The following is an 18,235-nucleotide window of genomic DNA, read 5'->3' as shown; positions in this document are numbered from 1 at the left end:
AGGCAGTGATAGGCAACCTGACACACTTCAGAGGCCACATGGACGACCTTCCAACCTCAAAAAGGACCGCACAGTATCCTTAATCTCAGCAATAAGTTAAAATAATACAATTAATCAAAGAAACAGAGCACATGGTAAACATGAGTTACAAGTTATAACAAACAAATCTGGCAATAAAGCTGTAAGGAGCTGGGGCCACAACTGAAGGATCACAGGGCCACATTCTGCCCTAGGGCCACTAGTAGTCCTTCATTGAATTAAGCGTTGTGGTACACTGACACTTTCATTGGCACCTACTCTAAAACAGAGGCTGTGAAGTATCGATTGATCATAAAGTTGCCGTCCAATTAAAAGTAAAAATGGAAGCAGATAGCTGCACTTGATTGGTTCCCCAAATTCTGCACAGATGCCTGTAACAGTCATACCTTCCAACTATCCCGATTTTGGTGGGAGAGTCCCGATTCATGGAATTCGCAAGGGGCCGGGCATACACGTAAGTGGGTAGAGTTTTACCCAAGAGGACCCAGTTGCCCAAGCCCCTCCTTCACGAACTTCCCAGGAACATGCATGGTAAATTCACGAGGAGGGGCATCAACATCCCTACTGTCTCTTTGGAGCAGATTCAATCCCCTAAATATCCACGCGCGATGCCTCCGGAACGGCTGCGAGACTCCTCACATGGTTATTTTTTGACAGACGTAACGCTAATATTTACTAGTGCCTCATAGAGGTACGAGCTAAACTCAGCACTATTTTTTACCGTTGTAACAGTAAAAAAGTGTTGAATCTGCCCCTTTGAATCAGACAAATAGTAGCAAGCAGAGAGTTTATTTTATCTTAAAATTAGCTACTATAGTAACAGCATTGCTTCAAAAACGGGGTACAGTCTTTCACAGTATAACATGGGGGTCTATTTATCAATAAGCCCCTTTCTCCGGCTTAAACACTGATTTTTATCTTTTATTTAGTTAGCAACGCAATTTAACAAAAATATATAATGCCTGGGGAGTGGGCGAGAGTGGTAAGGGTTAAGTCCCCAAGTCATTCTACAGATATGCTCCTATATGAGCCAGGGATAGGGCTTTTCGACAGGGGCTGGCTGGAAAATTTTAGCCTGGGGGGGGCGATACTAGGCTCAGCAGCCTATCAGGAACAGTTAAAAGGAAAAACAATGCAGGTAATCCAGTGGCCCGGCACAAAGTAGCCCACTATGAGACCGCCCCGGGGGGGGGGGGGGGGGGGGTGGGGGGGGCACATGCCCCCCAGCCCAGCCAGCCCCTACTTTTCACCCATTAATAGATTAGGCCCATAGTCGCAGGGAGCTATTAGAACAGCAATGTCTTTGAGAGCAATCTCCTTTCTCTTCTCATATTCCGTTACACAAATTCAATCAATCCCTGAGTATCAGACAGGGCACCTTCAACATCATTGTAAAGGACAGGCAGGAGGCTTGTTAGGATACTTTCTGACATTTTAAAGTGATTTTATTCACAAATTGTACTGCCCTGGATAAGTAAATATCACTCTTCATGTTTCTCTGTCACCAATCTCTTCTCAGCTGTCAGTTTGTTAACTGACCAGACATCATGTTACATAAAAAGACGAGTACAAGGTTGTCAGACCGACTGACGCACACATTACACCGTCTCTTTCTTAGGTCGTTATACAGCAGGGAGTACACAAGGTAAGGTAGATCTCAGACTAATATACTCCTATATATGTGAATAAGCACAGCGGGATCGCCGTCTCTCGAGGTAACCACAACCACAGCACAAACACAAGAGGTTGAGTTTAACTAGCTCCACAGAAAAGACCCATAAAGTGCTGTCACAAAGGATATATCCTGAAGCCCAAAATACAGAGGATTCTGGGAGGGATGTATGAACGTCTACACTCACAGAGGACTCTGGGAGGAATGTATGAACGTCTATCACTTTCCCAGTATCTCATTTACCCCATTCCCCCTGGTTCCACCTAGGAGGTGGAAAATACATCTACTGCCGTGAGGTACTCATGGTCTTTCACGTTGACATATTTAGACAGATTTTCATTTGCTAGGTGGATGCACCAATAGATTCCTAAAACGTGGCATTAGTACAGTTATGTGACACTAAGGATATTATAATATTAATATAATAGTTTTTACTAGAGATGTTCACTGACCCCCGTGTTCTAGTTTTGGTTCTAGTTTTGGATCTAGATTAACTTAGTGTTTTGGTTTTGATTTTGGCAAAACCGCTCTCGCGTGTTTTGGTTTTGGATCCCTATTTTTTTCTACAATCCCTATTTTTTTGGGGGGGGGGGGTAAAATCACATAATTTGGCTCTTTTTTTTGTTCCTACATTATTATTAACCTCAATAACTTTAATTTCCAGTCAATTTGTGTCAAGTGACAAGAACACTTCTACCCCTCCTGTTTCTGCGTGAGCAATGGCACTGGATCACCTGGGAAGGGAGGTACTTATGGAATTCAAAACCCGCGAGATCCGACAACGCAACAATGACGTTTTGTTTTGATTCAGATCCAAGGACGCGCAAAAGCACAGAGCCGGTTTACGAGCCTACTCGGATCCCCTAAGTTCGGGTGGGCTCAGTTTTCAGAAAACCGAGCCTGAGCATCTTTTTACATCAGTATATATTCCAGGCAAATAGAACTTTTTCACTTCGTTCTTTTGGTCTTTTTATTCCTCAAATATTCCCCCTTAAATTCACTTGATTGGTCCAGGTCTAAAACAAACGCTTTACAAGGCTGGGGAATTACAAAATGCTCCACTACCTCTCCCTGTATTTCATTCATCCAGGAAAGATTTTCCACTGTAAATATGTTATCATTTCTAGATTATTGGGACTTTAAAGATATAACTTGGCTAAAAAATACCATGAGCATACTCAATTAGCTTCTGGAATCGCGGATCACATAAAGTGCAATTATGGCACCGCCACATTGCAGATTTCCGCAAAGAGAACTCTGCGGTGTAACGGTATCGGGAAGGAGGCGTCCGTGCGTAGCCGCGATCCTGGAAGCTAACTGAATATGCCCCTATATGTTACGTACCTAGGATAATATCTGTACAGTGTTTGAACCTAAGTTTTTCTGCCTGGAAGATCTGGAGTTACATTTTATTTGAGTAAAGCCAGAAAACTACACACAAGTTCAAGACCTGGAAATGTAATGTTTCTTTTTCGAAATGGAATCCCTGTGCTGTAAAGAGACAAGAGGGTTGACTTTGTTCTACCTGGAAAATCTTTTATTTAGAACCCTTCACACATAAGTTAACTTACGTAGGTCTGTTGTATTAATAGACCGCACGTATTTACCTACAGGGGCGGCATTGCACTGTTGCTATGGCAACACTAGCCAAACTGTTTCTGGAGAACATCATTTTTTTATTATTATCATCAGTAAATATTTCTGAGAGTTATTAACTTTCACAACATTTAGATGCACATTTGCAATAAACCAATCAGACATTTGCTCTCGCTGTCTCGCGCCAGACAGATAGAAGCTACTTGCTGATTGCCTGCTAGGATTCAATGCAAATTTGCACCTAAACGCAGTATTAGTAAATAATAAATCACTGTATTTCTTCTGGGAATTGGACCCATGTCAATATAACAAAAAGAGATGTAATAGACCTGATAAACAGTAACCCCTTGATGTATAAGATGAAGCCCTATCTCCAATGAGAATTATTTTAACAATTTGGCAACTGACTAAAAGCTTCTTGTGTTGGTATTATCAGTTCTTGGCAACCTGTGACAACAAGCGGACTTGCGGCAAGGTGCATGATACCATATTTTGTGTATTTACAACACTCTTCAAATGGAGTGCACGGGGCTCAATCAAGCGATTTTCCTCATTATGTCATATTTTCGCCCATTTAACAAGCCAGTGAGTGGCTTCTGGGAGAACTGTCGGCTCCCCCAGGAGTCCAGGAACAATCCAAGAGTCTTCTGGACATTGTGGCAGAGTAGAGAACTATTATGTAGAATAGCGGAGTTAGATATTGAACATAACTTCACTGAAATATTTATTGGAATAGATAGCTCCAGCCGCAGACAGGGCAAGGAATAAAAATGGGCACCAAACAGCCACGTAAACAGATGGCCAAAGCCAGAACTCAGTAAGAATAATAGATGTTACCAGAGCCCAAACTATAGCCACACTGAGCCAGCCCTGACTGACATTAATGCGCAGTGTCCAATGGGTGTCGTGGAATGGTTTTCTGACCAGGAATGAGATCATACACATCAGCCAGCATAACATGAAAATGAATGGGGAACGCTAAATCGACTCTGTCAAACCGCTGCATGCAGCATTTACAATGGATCACTTTGGTGTAACGGAGGAACAAATTAAACCACTACTCCAATCCACCCACAGAAGCTCTGATCCGTCGGTGTCACGCGCATGTACAATGAGGTAACGCTAACTTTTGTAAAGGGGCACCTCCCTTCTGACACTTTTCCCTTTCTAAGTTACTCATCCCTATGTTTCCCCTTCATATATGGACATTTTTAATTGTCCATGCAGTCTATAAAATATTCCCTATATATAGTTTTGTTTTCTAAACCTACTAGGCTCTCCAAATCTTCATAAAACCCATAGAAGTGCCAGAAGCAAAAATATAAACGTATGTATTATTCGGATAAGAAAATCATCATTTTTTTTCTGACAGCAATATTGCAAGATCTGATTTTGTGATAGCCAGATCACCGAGAAGTGTCAAAAAAAGACGTTGAATATAAGGCGTTAAATCAACACTGACATATGTATCTCGGAACATCAACATTTTTTTCATTTCCTGTAAAAAAAAGGAATGTAATACTTTCTAATTTTCCAGTTTCTGCTTGACCAAAAGGTCTGCTTGTTTGTATAGAACACAATGGGTGAAGACGCACAAAGAAAGGAAATATTATTGTGAAATATTTTTCTGCGTCCTGCCGAAAAAGCTTTAGGGTATATTTACTAAACTGCGGGTTTCAAAAAACTGGAGATGTTGCCTATAGCAGCCAATGAGATTCTAGCTTTCATTTATTTAGTACATTCTACAAAATGACAGCTAGAATCTGATTGGTTGCCATAAATCTCCACTTTTTCGGACCTGGAGTTTAGTAAATATACCCCTTAGATTATTTGTATAATACATGTGTTTGACTTGTTATTCCTGAAGACAGATAAGAATACTCAACTACAGATTGCTGAATTGTGGGACTCAATGTAAAAATCAACCAAACCAAAAGTAACAATTCCCATAATCACCAGCATTGTTAATTTGGTTTAAATTAACTTCCACAAATCCTTACAGAAACTCTTCAAAATATGATATAATGTAGGTCTCCCATTTTCAAACAGAAAACAAAATAAGTTGGTGCATTTGACACCACACTCTTCTTGCAGCTTTTTAATGGATAACCCTGCTATCTTACCATCTAACTCATACTTGCCAACTTATTCTAGTTGGCGTCCGGGAGCTGCAGGGGGGAGGTGGGCGTGCGGGGGGCTGGGCTCAGAAAATCGCGTCATCCCCTGACATAATGACGCAAATGCGTCATTTTACAGCGTGGGCGGGGCTAAATGCCACGATTCCTGGAAAAAAGCGGCATTTTGGGCCTAATTTTGCCCACTTCGCTAGGAAGTAGGCATACACTCCTGGCAGTCCGGGAGACCCACCCGGAATCCAGAAGTCTCACGGACATTCTGGAACAGTTGGCAAGTATGATCTAACTCTTACCAGCCTGTTTACTGAAGAGTGGCAATAGCGATGTTTTTCTATCGCTGCAGCGACTGAAAACCACCTATCGCCATAATTTACTAAGAAAATATTGTCCGGGAGCAGTGAAAGTAGACTTACCTCCTTACCGCGCTGCCTGGGCAGTGTCCAGGAATATGGGCGTGCGTGAAGGTTATCTCTGGAGAAAGCGGGTGAATCTCATTGCCAGTGTGGGGTATCTCTGGTGAAAACAGATCTCTGGTATATCAGATCTCTCAGATATCTCTGGTGCTACCTTGTGTTTTACATTTCAGACTTTGTTTTCCTGCTTACATCCACTCCTGCCTGATTTATCGTTCCCCTTTTTATTCCTTAAATATTTTGCACCCTCACTACAACACTCTGACTACTGTAAAGCACAACTGTGTCCTATGCTTATCACTATCCCCATTAAAAATACACTGACCATTCTGTGTATGTGTTGAAGTGCTACAAGAGGACACTGGGCAGATATGGTAAAATCTAGTCAGATCTGACAGGAAGTCAATACTTGCGTATTGCCAAGAAATGCTTACAAAAACTGTTCAGTCAATTTAAAAGGAGATATGTCAGTGTATTCACAACACAGGTCAGTAATAATAAACATTATATTATTGTGTGTTATTTATAAAGCGCCGGCATACCATACGGCTCTGTACCGTGACGGTAGCGTCGTACATTGTAGGGATCATGATACAAATAAACAACACACATCAACAGGAAACAGAAGGTAAAGATGGCCTTGCCCTTGAGCTTACAATCTACGGGGCCAATTCAGCTGGCTGCGAGGTCCCACAATAACAAAAATGAGCCATGTTTTCGGCATCGTAATTCTCAGTTTTGTGTGCAGATAAACATCCCTATGTTCCTACAGGATCTTGTAGCTAATACCACTTTCATACTGCCGCCCCGGCAATATCCCGGGTTGTTAACCCGGGATATTGCCGGGGCACAGGGCAGTATAGATAACAAGATTCCCGGGTCGGGCGGGTTCATACTGCACCTGCCCGACCCGGGTTTTAGAAAAAAAAAGTGTAAAAAAAAGATTTTAATTGAAAAAAAATACATAACAAATGTTTACTTTACTTAATTTCAGCCAGCGGTGTCTCCGGTGCGTTGCCGGCTGTCAGGGGGACCTCTGGGTACTAAAATGATGTTATTTCTAGTCCATTAGAAATGACGTCATTTTAGTACCCAGAGGTCCCCCTGACAGCCGGCAGCGCACCGGAGACACCGCTGGCTGAAAATAAGTTAAGTAAACATTTGTTATGTATTTTTTATTAATTAAAATCTTTTTTTTTTACCTCACCATTTTTTTTTTTTTACAGTATGACAGTGAGACCCGGGAATTACACGGGTTGCACCATTCATACTGCAGGTGAGCGGGGTCCAACACGGGAATTACCCCTCGCAAAATCCCGGGTCTAAGTCCCGGGATTTTAGACCCGGGATTTTGTGGTTGGACTATTCATACTGCACCAAGACCCGGGTTTTTCAGCGTGCATCTGCAAAAACCCAGGTTTTTGGTGCAGTATGAATGGGGTATAATTGAATCGGCCCCTAAGATATGTGTAGCTTACTTGATAGATAAGGTAGTGGAAAAATAATTGTTGGTGCAGAAAGTGTGTTCGGCTATTGTAAGGCAGCAGCATCATAAGACGCCAATAATTATGCAGTCATTGGTGATTGCCTTTTCTATGCTACCGATTTTGTGATACAGTTGGAACCAGAGAGACAGTGGACAAATGAAAGGTGAACTAGTCTTTGTAGAGATCTTAGGACAGTCAGCTGCTGGCAACCATGACCGTCCATTTCCCTTTCCCTATAGACAGTTAGTCATACTGGCCTGAATTATGGGAGGAAACCGGAGCACCTGGAGGAAACCCATGCAAACAAGGGGAGGACATACAAACTCCACACAGATAAAGCCATGGTTGGGAATCGAACTCATGACCTCAGTGCTATGAGGCAGAAGTACTACCCACTAAGCCACTGTGCTTAGTGGTCAACAATATAAAAAAAATAACCTATGATGATGAGAATGATGCCAATTTCTTTTTTTTTTTAAAGAGGACGAAGAGCCACCCAATTCTGCAACGTAAACTGGTGGAAGCATTAAGTGAATCGCCCCATGGTTCTTCCACTTGATTATGATCTGCTGAAATACCGGCAGAAGACGCTTGACCAAAAACCGATTGATCACATGTTGCCGATGAAACACTTCCATGCCCGTGTTCTAGTGAACTACCTATTTAACTGGTTGTTACCAGCAACATCACATTCTTTATCTTAGATAACCTTGTATATGCAAATTGGGAGGAAAACATGCCTTGCAGCCGCTAACCTCGGCTGCAGGTGATGTTATAGGCTTAAACATCATTTTATATTCTGCTTACTATGATATATTTTGACATTTGCATTACACTCATTGTAGAGTGTAATTAATCTTCTCTGCTACATTGTATTATGACAGGATTACCAGTTTACCAGCAAGACCTGCCGTGGCCCTTTCATAAAGCCCTGACTCTAATTAATGTTTCTTTAACAGCCAGGTCATATTTTTCTGTGGCTTTCTAATTGGCTTCTGTTTATCGTTTTTATTTCTTTTAGTATTTGAACGTTCCACACACATCATTTTGCCTGATGACCTAATTAGCGGAATACTTTTTCACGTCAGTAACATTAGAGACCAGTTAAAGAACAGATCAAGAAATAAGCAAAGCACACATTGCTGGTAATAGACCTTTGTTACCACATTCTCAATGGATGTCATTATCATTAAATGGATATTATGCTGAAATATTACTCACAGAGTTTGCTTGTATTTATGGGTCACGCTTGACGACTAAATTCGACTAAACAATGAGCAGATGGGTCTGGTCTATAGTTGCAACTGAGTAGGTGCATTTTCCATAGTAAAATTGGAGCTTGGGAGCATACCCGCAGCAAACCAAGGTGTGGCTGGGTGGATTGGGTCATGACTGTGTAAATTGGGGGCCATTATTGTCCTGGTGTTTAGGTGTGGTTGACCAGGGTCAGTGTGCCTATTGCACTTTCTTCATCACCATCACATTTTAAAGAGATGAATGTGGTGATCTAGTGGAGGCAGTGATGTTGGGCCTGATTCATTAGTGATCTTATCTTGTGCAGAAGTTAAGATGCTTATTTTTAAGAAGAAACGGGGAGAGAAGAGTGAAGTTAAGATGGATTTTCATCTTAACTTAAGAAATTCTTCACTTACGCAGTGGATTTTGCTTCTTATCTCCCTTTTCTGAGCATGCACAGAGTGGATTAGCTTAAGATAAGCAAAAAACGGAAATAAGATCACTAATGAATCAGGCTCCTTGTGATTATGATAGTGATGAATGGACTGCATGTGATACAGGCGGAATCGAAGCAAGAAGGAAGTCACAGACTGATACTTAGTTGAAGCAACAAGGTCCTCCATCAGCACCAGATAGTAATGCAAGGTACCTTTCAAACTTGCATGGGAAGATCGTGGCATCCATGCAGTTCTATATAAAACAAAGGTTATACATCAGATGTGTGTGCTCAGGGATGGGGAAGGTAACGATCCGGACAGGCCTGCCCAACATGTGGTTCTCCATGTATTGTAAAACTACAAGCCCCAGCATGCTTTGCTAGTAGGTAGCCAGCCGATCGCTGGCAGGGCATGCTGGGACTTGTAGTTTCACAACACCTGGAGAGCCACAGGTAGGCCACGCCTGATCTAGAACAATTTAAAAGAAAAAAGAAAAACAAAAGATGACTTAATGACCCTGATATCTAAATGAAGAGAAGTTTGGCAACTGTGCAAAATTGGAGCGATAACTAACTAACTTTTACATAGCACAAACACAAAGACAGCCCCATCGTCCTGTGTGTATTGATTTGTCCAGTACTGAACCTCTTGTATACACATACGCTGTATAAGCAAATGTTTTGCAGTGTCATGCTCCAATGACTTAATCCTTCTGTGGTTTGCAATATGTCAAACCTCTGCTCAATGCAACTCAAAAAATAAGCTTTGACTTGTTGAGTCTTGTTTCCAGACCCATGTGCCAATAAACATTAGTGCAATGCTTCTATGCATGATTTACCATGTCCACCAGAGAATGATACGTTATGAAAACAACAGCTTAAAATAAATTCAGTCACCTTTGGAAATATGTTTTTTTTTTTTTCCTTTTTCGTCGGTGAGGAAGAAACAGATGTACAGGAGACATAATTTGTAAGGATCCCAGTTACAAATGTGTTTTTAATAGCATAAACTTTTAATAAGTTATGCAAAAGGTGGTCGGCTGAGGACTTCAAGGGTCATGATTGACAGGTAAGGCCAAGGCTGCATTCCACTTGAAGCCCATGTTGAACTTCTGCATTAAAGAACGCTTCCCCTAGTCACGTTTGCTAGGGTAGCTGAAGAATTTAATAAGGGATTTTTTAAGCTTGGCTTTCATGGTTATTTTAAGCACTGCTTGCCAATTTAGGTGCCTTGGTACGGTTACACTGACTGCCTTTCAGTTCCGCTAGGAATTCTCCCTCTGTTTTTCTCGCAGAAGTCTCTGATCAGCTCCTGGAACTCATCTCATGTTTCTGATATGAGTTTAATAAATGTATCTTATGCTAAGTGCTCCCCACCAAGCCTGGGCCATTAGCCCGTCTCACTCATACAGCGGAATGAGCAAGATTTTTTAGGCTACCCAGAGCTCTCTCTGCCTTCAGAGACATATTATTACTGTTCTGCATTTTCAATACGGTCATTACTTGTTTATTAGGTATCTTGTGGATTAAACATGCCATTGACAGGCACTTGGAGGTACAGTTAACGGCTAGTTAAGAAGTATTTCTGTGGATGTAGGTACATTTTAAAAAAGAACTACAAAATGTATGCAAACATTATCTATAATGTATATAAATGTAGAAAACTGTAGTATCAAAACAAATAATCTTATTTAACCTTTTTTAGTTCTAAAATGAATAGCTGTGATCTCAATATATCAATTTGTAATATCCCAGAAGAGATGCAACTATCTTGGTTTACTGGGCCTGATTCATTAAGGAACGTTAAGCAAAAAATTGAGTAAGTTTACTTACTCAAGTTTTCTGGACAAAACCATGTTGCCATGCAAGGGGTGCAAATGAGTTTATTATTTTGCATATAAGGAAAATACTGTCTGTTTTTTTTTATGATTTTGGCAACCACAGTCACATGATGTAACGTGCAGAGAGGCTTTGGAATGCCCCTCTGAATTTCAAAAACCTACCCCTACCCATGACAGAGCGCAGTTTTCTTTTAAATAGTTCTTATGTGCATTCAATTCAGATGAAGTACCAAGATAATGTAACTTTGTCAAAGCAAATGTATGGTATTTATAAGCACTTCTTAGTCAATGCAGTGATTTTTTTTATATAGCTAAGACTTATTTCTAGATGTGAGAATGTGAGGTCTGGGGAAGAAAATCAGAGAACTACTTATTTAACGAGAAGTAACATTCTGCTGTGTGGTCATATTTTCCTTCTCTCCCGGAATGTCCTGGAGACTCTGGAATTTCTGGGAGTTCTCTCAGACTCCTAGAAGAGCATGTAACCCTCCCAGATCCCGTCCACGTCCTTCATGAAGTGGGAAAGGACGAGGCTTAATTAAGCTATTTGTGGCGAAACGCGTTATTGTGGCTCCACCAACCGCTGTTTGATGACACAAATTGTGGTATTGTGCAGGGGGGAGGGGGGGTCATGATGAATCAATTCACTGCATCAAGCCCCCTGGAACCTTGACCTCCCTTTCGGGATCTGAAAATGTCGCTTATCTCTATCAACTACCATTCTGCCGTCTTATTTTGTTTTTGATTAAATGTATGAAATTACTACAACAAAAAGCACACCGGCAGGAACAAAAACAAACAGGTGGATTTATCATTAGACAAGACAAACAGCTAGTGGCCAGACAAGCCATGTCCAATATAACAATGCTGCAGATTTGCAAATGACTCCATCAGTCAAGCCAGGGGTGTTCCTCTAATGAGGCAAACACAGGCAGCTGTCTCAGGCAGCAGGTTGATGGGGGCAGTAAAAAATAGGAAATTCATTAACAAAATGCTAGTTTTCTTTCTAAAAAAAAAACTAAGTTAGTGTTTCCAACCTTGTAGGTAGAGATCAATGAAAAAGTTGACAATATTTGCATATTATTCTGTACTACATTAAAACAACTACCTTACTAATATAACTGATCAGGATGGACTCTATTTTGGTTGGTCTTAACTTAAGAAACTTCTTATTTAAGTCTCCTGGACAAAACCATGTTACAGTGCAAGGGGTGCAAATTAGTATTCTGTTTTGCACATAAGTTAAATACTGACTGTTTTTTCATGTAGCACAAATACTTGATAGTTTATTTGTACACTGAAATTTAAAATTGATATTTGTGTGCTACATGAAAAAACAGTCAGTATTTAACTTATGTTAAATATCAGGTCCTCTCTGTCTATATCCATCCTGCTTTAATATACTGATAAATATCACTAATAAATAAACATTGTGGCCATAGCTGGATACCCCATTACTTCATACTTGCCTACTTTACCTACGTCACCTCCGGAAGCTGCAGAGGGGAGCTGTGAAACCAAAAGGTGGGCGCGGCTTGATGATGCCACTCACGTCATTAAGTAGGCAGGGGCAAGGCGCTGAATGCTTAATCAGACCCATGCCTTTTCTGTGCTCGCTGAGGTGGGCGGGGATAGATGACGCAATTTGCATCACAGCGGCACGTCCCCCGCCCACCTTGAGGGCAGTTAAGTGTCCTTGAGGAAGCATGGCCTGTTTTATAGGAAGACAGGAAGGTTTTCACCAGATTTGGGAGTCTCCTGGACATTTCAATTGAGTTGCTGACTATGTATCACTCTCTTACCAACGGAATATACCGCTATGAACAGTAATTGTCTAAACACATTTTATTAAGAGAGTGTTACTTTTTCGTTCCAGACAAGAAAACTAAACTTCCGTGAACCTTACCTTGATCAGTCCTAATCAGCTCTGGGCTGTGTCCGTATCAAAGCATCTAGACGCAGCTGGATGGCAGGATGTCAGCACAGTTTCTGTACAAGACCTGTCAGTATCCAGGGAGGGGGGAGGTGATGTATCTCTATGTCACCTGCAAATGAAGGAGAAATGTATTGGGATGAGCAGGATAATACTTAGGAACTTGAAACTTGGTGTCTGCCCTGAGGGTATTTTTGTTCTGACTTGTGGGAATAAAATACCTTTGCATATGAAATGCGTTTCTACTTTACTGGAACCACAATGAGGGAAAGAGCAACGTTATAAGAGGGTTTTTTTGTGGGTCACCTTCAAAGGAGAAGATATTTTAAGTCATATAAAAACATTCTCAATTCAAGTCTTGTCCAGCTCCTTTGTGAGTTGTTGGATTCTTTAAATTAACCCTAGAAAGTAACATAAAAATTCTAAAGGTTTTATGCTGGCTTTATTATTATACGTAAATGTAACTATATTTTTATTTAAATAGGATACATAGTAGAGAACAACAAAAAATGTAAGAAATATGTACGTTTATATAAAAAAAAATACAATCAAACCCCCTTTTTCTGCCAAACGAAGTCTCCTGTGATGTTTTCTAGGAGGCTATATTATATAGTATCATACGCCTCCATATGTTATATATAGGCATTTGAGGCTATATGAAGGTATTTTGGCTATACCAAACATATTGGCTTTCTGCTGGCATTTGAGGCTATATGGAGATATAGTGACTATAATGACATATGAGGGTATAGTGAGGTATAGTGACAATGTGATGGCTTATGAGGCTATATGGAGGTATAGTGACTATGTTAGGACATGTGAGGCTGTATGGAGGTATAGTGACTATGTTAGGACATGTGAGGCTGTATGGAGGTATAGTGATTATGTTAGGACATGTGAGGCTGTATGGAGATATAGTGACTATGGGATGACATGTGAGGCTATATGGAGGTATAGTGACTATGTTAGAACATGTGAGGCTGTATGGAGATATAGTGACTATGAGATGACATGTGAGGCTATATGGAGGTATAGTGACTATGTGATGACATGTGAGGGTATATGGAGGTATAGTGACTATGTGATGACATGTGTAGTTATATGGAGGTATAGTGACTATGTGATGACATGTGAGGCTATATGGAGTTATAGTGACTATGTGATGACATGTGAGGCTATATGGAGGTATAGTGACTATGTGATGACATGTGAGGTTATATGGAGGTATAATAACTATGTAGTGGCATGTAAAGTTATATGGTATATTGGCTATATGGTTAAGGTTATAATCAGCTACACATGGTTTTATTGGCATGTGAAGTTATATGGAGGTGTTCTTGCAAAGTCATACCTGCCAACTGTCCTGAGTTAGGTGGGACAGCACTGATTTGAGGGGACCGTCCCACCAGATGGCACCTTTGTCCCAACTCCCAGGAAGTAGAGGAGAAGAGAGGGGTTGGTGCAGCCACGCACTGACACAGCCAGGGAATTGAAAAGAGGTGCACTATAACATTTTCAGTAACTGATATCAATAGTTAGAGAACATCTTCATCGTTGTCGTCATATTAAAATTTAACTTTTAATACCTTCTATTAAAATAAATATATTTTTTATATATATATATTTTGCAGACTTTTCCAATTGAATTTATTTTAATAAAAAGGTATTAAAAGTTAAATTTTAATATGAATAAGACATTCTCTAACTATAGATATCAGTTACCGAAAATGTGAAGGAGTTATAGTGCACCTCTTTTTGAAGAAACTTCTTGGCCCTTTTTTTTAAAGATTTATTCAAGTTTTTGGTTGAATAAATCCACGGACAACAAAAGAGAAAATATTTTTAAGAAACTTTGAACCGAGGGGAACATAACTGCATGAGAAAGAATTTTGGGGCTCCAAAATTAAACTCTGCTTATAGGGGAGGGGGACTATTATTGTTCACTTCCTGTCTGAGCAGGAAGTGATGGTCAGGGTGACGTACAATTGAGGAAGGGCAGATGGCCCAGATGACGGGTGTCCTTACCTGGAAATCTCGTTGGCCCCTTTAAAATTTCGCTACTGTGCCGCCAAAGTGCCAGTTACGCCCTTGTATATATGTTTCACAGCTGGCAGACCACAGGAATACCAACAAAAAGTATATATTTCATTGGCATTTTTATATAAGCGCTTCACTGACTTTCATTCAATGCTACAAGGCCACAGACTGCTTAAAATATAGACACTGCAATAAAAACTAAACATATAGCAAACAGAGGACGAGCTGTGTGACCTCTGTACTATCAGTGTTCTCAAAATTAAAAATAAAATAAAGGAGATTCATTTAAGAACAGAATTGGTATCAAATTCAGTGCTAATGTCTCTCACAGAATTATTCCCTTCCGCATTCTTGCTGTAAATCTTACCACGGGAAAACCAATTATCATCTCCTGATATTACACAGGCCTTTCATTTGATGCGGAAAACATGCAGTTTAATTGCTTGATTTAGATCTTGCTGCAAAAAAACCCAACTAAATCCAGCTGAAACATTGCTTTTAATTATGTTAATTTATATCCAAGAAGCCAAGTTTACAAAAAACAATAAAATTAATTATTTATGTCCCTATTAAGACTGGGTATACGTTATTAGGATAATTGACTGACAGGATTTCTTAAATATGTTTTTGAGTTTGTTCCTGCTGTTGGGATAAGTTCACATTTCCCCTGCACCCTGTTCAGCTGTCACTCGCTTCCACTGTCTGCCACTCAACGGAGCGACAGGGAAAAGCAGAATAATAGAATCATAGAACACAGAAATATTTAAACTCACACATGACAAAATAAAGTAAAGGAACAATGCGTCATGTTTAAAGAAAAAAAGATATTATGGAAAAGTAAGATTTTACATATATTAGACTGTAGTCTGTAGTTTAAAACAAAAGCAATGCCACAAGGCAGGAATAACATAATTATATCCGCAGACCAATAGTAGACAATGGGTTCCATTTAAAAATGTCACAAAGATAATTATTGGGGCATGACGGTGGCTCAGTGGTTAGTAATTCCTACTACCTACTAGTAGGTTAATTGCTACCAAATTGACCCTAGTCTCTCTATCTGTCTGTGTGTTAGGGAATTTAGACTGTAAGCTCCAATGGGGCAGGGACTGATGTGAGTGTGTTCTCTGTACAGCGCTGCAGAATTAGTGGCGCTATATAAATAGATGCTGCTGCTGATGTTATGGACTACATAATATGCAGATGAGCAGCCCATTTATTGGCAGATCTATCAAATGGTATATACAGGAAAGGGGTACCCACAGGTGCTTCCCCATTTAACATGCACTGACGTTATACTTGTTCCATAATCACCATTTATTCAATGTTTAATGGGACTTAAATCCCACTGGGCGTGTATTCCCAGAGACTGGCCCGGAGAAGCGGAATTTCTTGATAATTTGTGGCAATAAGCGAATTGAAGCAGTGATGAAAATAAACATTTTTATGGTCACATTTTGATAAATAGGCCCCTTAATTTTCCCCCAATGCGCCTATGTGTTATTTTACATATCACCCTTCCTTTATTTAGACTTTTAGGGGCATATTCAATTAGCTTGGCTGTCCGCGATTACGCTCCAGAATGGTCGGCGACAGTAAAACACAGTACGGCAATAAGGAGGATTTTCCCCATAGGGTTGCGAAGGGAAATCTGCGGTATTGTATTACTTTGAGTGATCGTGGACCGCCAAACTAATTAAATATGCCTTTGCTTTTTCTCATAATATAGGTCTAGTACAGGCCTCCTATACATCTTCAGTTAGTCATGAGAGTGTGGGGATATCTGGGGTGTCAAATTTATAGTTTTTAATGCTTCTATTCCATTTGTGGAATTATGAAAGAAAGGCATTTCTGTGGGGGGAATTCAACTGCAGCTGCAGTGGCGCGTGGACATCACGGTGTGCACATTAGCGGTAATTATGATAAAAATCTCCGTTCATAGAGGTGCAAGGAAAAATTAGTGGAGATTTCTGTTAAATCTCCTCCGCAAATTGTCTCAGGGACGTTCTGGATTCACTTCGGGGCTAATTGAATTCCCCTATTTGTGTTTGAATGGTGTAAATATCATTAAAAGTATAAGCTAATATCTGATTACTGGTTTCTCCGGGGACATGTGGAACCCAATGACCCCAAAAGATGTCTTCTCAACCCCCTAATGTGCATTTAAATATTTTGTTCTTATTTTTGATGTGGGTGCAATACAAAGCACCTTCCATGTTTTCAATGAAGGACCCCCCTCTTCTATAATGAGCTGGATTATGCCACCATTCTCCTTCCCAAAGCTCCCCAAGGCTCCCCTAGCATAATAACTATAGCAAATAAGAGTGTGACTCAAGAGGGGACGGGTTACAGGCAGGAATGTAAGATGTCCCATACACCACTAAAAAGGACAGGTAGCTTCTTGGTGACATCCTGTCAATATCACCAAAATGGAACAGTGTGGGAGTGTGCCCACCAGTGATGCCCAAAGTCTTCATGTCTTCATCAGGGCAGTGTGAGAGGAGAAGCTGCCTTTGGTGTAAATGTAACACCCCATTGGTGTTTTAAGGAACCACAAACACCAGTGACTTAGGCTGGTTGCTGTACTGACAACACACCCCAGCCTGCTAGAGTGCGAAGGAGGGGCTGTAAAAGGGGGGGGGGGAGAGAAGGAGAAATTAGAAGAGACAGAGATACAGAGGAGACAGTGAGACAATAGAGCATACTTGCCAACTCTCCCGGAATGTCCGGGAGACTCCCGCATTTTGCGAGAGTCTCTCGGACTCCCGGGCGAGTGTGGCAATCTCCCGAATTCTGCCCACTTCACTAGGAAGTGCCCCACTTCCTAGTGAAGTGGGCAGAATTAGATCCCAAACGCCGCGATTCCCTGTGAATCGCGGCGTTTGGCCGTCCCACCCCCCTTCACTGGCTGGCTCCCGGAAGAGAGCTGAAGAAAGTCGGCAAGTATGCAATAGAGGTGATGTGAAAAGCTGGGAACCAGTGTGCCCTGAATAGGGGGAGAGTCCCCAGAGCAGAGAACCCTTCAGAGAAGGGGGATTGCTGCAAGTGGCTCTATGTATATACTTAGGGATGTAAGAGTAGAGATCCCTGGAGAGAAGGGGGGATTGCTGCAAGTGGCTGCATGCATACACTAAGGGATGTAAGCATAGGCAAACCGAGGGGGTTTCCTAGTGCCTAAAACCCTCTCCAAGCCTGGGGCACTGTATAATTGAGGTGGCTGGACCCTGCCCCCGCTTCACACGGCTCTGCTTGAAAAGGGAGAGCTGCGTACACCTAACAGTAGTGCACGCAACATTGCCCATGTATATTATAGGGATAGGAAGAGTTGGAGAGCAGCCAAGCACTCTCTAAAATTATAGCGACGCCCCCATGCATGCTGGTCACGCCCACTGGCGGCTTGGTGTGGAAAA

The 18,235-nt window shown here is 41.1% G+C and overlaps 1 protein-coding gene across 9 annotated transcripts in view; it reads right to left on the bottom strand.

Annotated features, from left to right (window-relative positions):
- Positions 1-18,235, bottom strand: part of SGCD (sarcoglycan delta) — a 495,352-nt gene that overhangs the window by 192,526 nt on the left and 284,591 nt on the right. For all 9 annotated transcript variants that reach the window (XM_075210130.1, XM_075210140.1, XM_075210133.1 and 6 more), the window contains one exon: positions 12,762-12,900. The gene's annotated coding sequence lies outside the window, so the exon portion shown is untranslated. The remainder of the gene's footprint in view (positions 1-12,761; positions 12,901-18,235) is intronic.

The sequence above is a fragment of the Mixophyes fleayi genome, chromosome 4 (genome assembly GCF_038048845.1).
Source record: "Mixophyes fleayi isolate aMixFle1 chromosome 4, aMixFle1.hap1, whole genome shotgun sequence".
Lineage (NCBI taxonomy): Eukaryota > Metazoa > Chordata > Amphibia > Anura > Limnodynastidae > Mixophyes > Mixophyes fleayi.
The sequence above is the reverse complement of the archived record's forward strand: the minus strand, read 5'-3'. Positions and strand labels throughout refer to the sequence as shown.